Raw genomic sequence first — 4,869 nt, 5'->3', positions numbered from 1 at the left:
CTTTCTTTTTTCTGTGGAAACAAATTACTGCCTGGGGTCATTCCTCAGACTGTTGCTCTTCAATCTCCAAACTGATCACTGGAAATGATGTTAAGGGGGGCCGATCCCATTCCCACTCCTTGGCTCTTGGACCTGTGCACACTCCCTATTAAGGAATCACTATCAGATAAAAGTCTGTGATTCCAGGACTGCATCTTGGAGGACAGTGCCCTGTGCTTGTCAAGTACTGCCACTAAGCTGGTACTTCAAACCACCTTCAGCAGGTCATCCAATGCTCTGTCACACCAGCCGCTTCTAGGTGGTGGGGTAAGCATAAGGTGGGACCAATAGATCCCTTGGTCATGGGACCACCACTGCACCTTATCTGTGGTAAAGCGGATCTCCTTGTCTAATGCCCTGTCATGTGGGATAATCAGCATCTCTACTCTCCTAAAAATTATTAAATAGACTTCTTCCAATGTTACATACTATTATTTTCTGGGGCTTATTTCCATATTTTTGTACCATCAAATTACATCTTATAATTTTTAAGTCTGTTTAGATCTGGCCAAGCATGACTTTTTATTTTTTTATGTTTCCAACTTTCTTAGTATTAAATATTTTGTTTAAAATGACATTATTTTACCCTGGTTTGTGAATAACCCTTCTATTCTAGGTAGATATTTTCTTTCAGCACATTGAAGACATTCTTTTACTGTCTTCTGGTTTTTACTGTTGCTATTGAGAAGTCAAACTAAGCATGTAAAATTGGAAAATGATAAAATATCAGACTTTCAACTAATATTCCCATCCTTGCAACCTCCAATGATGATATCTCATAACATATTACAAATACCAAGAGAGTAGAGTTTTTTTTTTTTTTTTGAGACAAGGTCTTGCTCTGTCACCCAGGCTGGAGTACAGTGGTACAAATATGGCTTACTGCAGCCTCAAACTCCTGGGCTCAAGCAATCCTCCTGCCTCAGCCTCCAGAGTAGCTGGGACCACAGCCATAAGCCACCATGCCGGGGTACTTTTTTTTTTTTTTAGAGATGGGGTTTTGCTTTGTTGTCCAGACTGGCCTCAAATTCCTGAGCTCAAGTGATCCTCCTGCCACCCAAAGTATTGGGATTATAGGCATAAGCCACTGCACCCAGCCAGAGTAGGGATGATTTTAAATTTTAGACTTTGGTCCCAAAGTGAGCTGTTATTTTCCTTTTACTGTGATGCTCTTAAAATAGTAAAAAAAAAAAAAAAAAAAAAGCTAAATTGTTTTTAAAAATTAAGGTTGCTCTGGCCAGGTACGATGGCTCATGCCTGTAATCCCAGCACTTTGGGAGGCCAAGGCGGGTGGATCACCTGAGGTCAGGAGTTTGAGACCAGCCTGGCCAAAATGGTGAAACCCCATCTCTACTAAAAATACAAAAATTAGCCGGGCGTGGTGGCAGGTGCCTGTAATCCCAGCTACTCAGGAGGCTGAGGCAGGAGAATCGCCTGAACCGCAGAGGCAGAGGTTGCAGTGAGCCGAGATCACGCCCCTGCACTCCAGCATGGGTGACACAGTGAGACTATGTCTCAAAAAATTACCCCTACACTTTTTCACAATAAACCTTAAATCTTCAAGACACTCACAAAACCAAAAGCCACTTCCTTCTCTCAACACTTACCCCCAAGACATATGAAGATATATGGAAATATATGGCATACTTAGTTCAGACTTCTATTAAAGAGTCACACAAACATTCCATCAATAAACATCTAGCATGAATTTCTAAATAAACGTCTGCTTGAAGCACTTTTATTTGCCAGTAGAAGTAATATTTCCAACTGTCTCAGGTCAAGAGTTCCTTTTGGCCTCCAGCCTGATCTCAGACTGGACTTTCCTCTTTGGGAACTCCTATGCCCTCTACTCAGAAGACTGTCCTCTTGGCTTCTTTTGCCTTTTCAGCAACATTGACATTTGTCTTCTGTATTATTATTATATAGTTTGTTTATGTATTTATTTTTACTTTTTACAGATATGAGGTCTTGCCCTGTCATCCAGGCTGGAATACAATCATGGCTCACTGCATCCTCAACCTCCTGGGCTGAAGCGACCCTCCTGCCTCAGCCTCCCAAGTAGCTGGGACTATAGGCAAAAGCATCTTTTTTTTTTTTTTTTTTTTTTTTTAGTTCTTCTTTCTTATTCTTTTGCCACAAGTTGATAATTGAGGCCGATGCAAGTGAAGATATAGATACATGCCACAGTTAGGATTGTGTCATATACACAGTACATGTGTTTGTCATTTTCTTTTCTTCTTTTTTTTTTTTGAGACAGAGTCTCACTCTGTAGCCTATGCTGGAGTGCAGTGGCACAATCTCTGCTCACTGCCACCTCCGCCTCCCGGGTTCCAGCGATTCTCCTGCCTCAGCCTCCCCAGTAGCTGGGATTACAGGTGCCCGCCACCATGCCCGACTAATTTTTGTATTTTTAGTTGAGACGGGATTTCACCATATTGGCCAGGTTGGTCTCGAACTCCCGACCTTGTGATCCATCTACCTTGGCCTCCCAAAGTGCTGGAATTACAGGCGTGAGCCACCACGCCTGGCCAGTAGCTACTACTTTCAATAACACATTTTTATTGGGTCTTGGTGGAGGGAGAGGACTTACGGTCTTAGGAACACATAATGGATCCAATCCAGCATGTCACAAAGCATTATCATTCTTTCTTCTAGATTATGGCAAAGTTCCTGACTTTTGTTCTTCCCCTTGCCATAAGCCAGTGTTGGATCTGGTCTTGCCTTAGCTGCTGCAGCTAACTTTTAAAACCATCATCATGGTCGGGCATGGTGGCTCACGCCTGTAATCCCAGCACTTCGGGAGGCCGAGGCAGGTGGATTACCTGAGGTCAGGAATTCAAGACCAGCCTGGCCAACATGGTGAAACGCCATCTCTACTAAAAATACAAAAATTAGCTGGGTGTGGTGGCACACACCTGTATTCCCAGCTACTAGGGAGAGTGAGGCAGGAGAATCGCTTGAACCCAGGAGGTGGAGGTTGCAATGAGCCGAGATCGTGCCATTCACTCCAGCCTGGGCGACAGAACAAGACTCCGTCTCAAAAAAAAAAAAAAAAACTAAAAAACAAAAAGCAAAACCATCATCGCTGCTGGGTGTCAGTGCACCAAGTATACGCGGTAAGTAATTGCCCTTCACTGAACACCGTCAAAGGATTTCACAAGTATTTACCCCTCCCCCAAGTTTTCTTTTTTGAGACAGGGTCTCACTGTTGTCCAGAATGGAGTACAGTGCAGCTCACTGCATCCTTGACCTCCTGGGCTCAAGCGATCCTCCTGCCTCAACCTCCTGAGTAGCTGGGATTGCAGGTGTGCACCGCTGTACCCAGCTTTTAAAAAACTTTTGTAGACAGGGTTTTGTCACGTGGCCCTGGGTTTTGTCATGTTGAGAAGTTTTGATATATTACTCATTCCTGCAATGCTCTATGAATTCTACATATTTTCCTAAATGAGCAATCCCATCCCAGGGCATGTTTAGTGTAGATTATTGTTACCAAACTGGTAAAAATAAGCCATGGGGAACTGGCAGAATAAGCTTCCTCCTGCAAGGCAAATTCCACATTTTCCCAGAAAAGGGAAGGGGTTCTATCTGTATCAGGTGGTGGCAGGTTTTTTATGCCTCAACTACTCAACTGTGCCATTGCTGTGCAAAAGCAGTCAAATAATACACAAATATATTTAGCCATGTTCCAACAACAGTTATTTATGGACACTCAAGTTTGAATTCTATATATTGCCAACATCTAGACTATAGCCTTAAATGAAGGACCTGCAGTGCAAAGTCTATCAGAAGAGTTTGCTAGGCTGAGTCCTCAGATTCTTACCAGATACTCCTATTCAAAGTCTATCAGAAGAGTTTGCTAGGCTGAGTCCTCAGGTTCTTCCCAGATATTCCTATTCAAATTATCAAGGGATAACATTTTTTAGGGGGGAGGGTGAGGATAACTTTTTCAATGCATGTTTACATTAAGGGATTTAGTAAACATTTGAGGTGAACTGACTTTAATTCGTCAAGCTAAATATACTATTTGATTCCCACCACCTCACTGCTACAGCTGTAAGAAACTTTTTCAGCAATGTCAAAGTTGCCAAGTCTGACACTCCACCCTGAGGTGAGATTTCAGGGCTTCAGGCCTGTCATTCTCATGCCTAAGATCTAGCAAGATCAAAATCAGCCATCTCTGCCCCTGTCTCAGATTTTCTCATAAATTTAAAATTCTTATAAGGCTGTAGTTCTTCAGTGTTTCCAAAATCTCAGCATCAGGCACTACAACGTTCCAAGTGTACAGAAACAATAACACTATTTCACATGATGGCTAAAAGTTGCCATCTTCAAATATAAACAAGAATGCGATTTTCTTGTCTCAGGAAAAACAAACAAACCTAAATCATATACCCCACTTTGTTAACTACAACCAAGGCAACAACTTATCAGTTAAAGCCCTTAGGTTATAAGAAATAGAAAGCTGGCCGGGCTCGGTGGCTCACACCTGTAATCCCATGACTTTGGGAGGCTGAAGTGGGTGGATCACCTGAGGTCAGGAGTTCGACACCAGCCTGGCCAACATGGTGAAACCCCGTCTATACTAAAAATACAAAAATTAGCCGGGCGTGGTGGTGGGCGGCTATAATCCTAGCCACTTGGAAGGCTGAGGCAAGGAAATTGCTTGAACCCAGGAGGCGGAGGTTGCAGTGAGCTGAGATCATGCCATTGCATTCCAGCCTAGAGGACAAGAGCAAAACTTAGTCTCAAAAAAAAAAAAAAAAAAAAAAAAGAAATAGAAAGTCATTCTTCTTAAATTAAGCAAAAAAAAAAAAAAAAAACCCTAACAAC

The sequence above is a fragment of the Symphalangus syndactylus genome, chromosome 13, assembly GCF_028878055.3.
Source record: "Symphalangus syndactylus isolate Jambi chromosome 13, NHGRI_mSymSyn1-v2.1_pri, whole genome shotgun sequence".
Lineage (NCBI taxonomy): Eukaryota > Metazoa > Chordata > Mammalia > Primates > Hylobatidae > Symphalangus > Symphalangus syndactylus.
Note: the sequence above shows the minus strand (reverse complement) of the source record.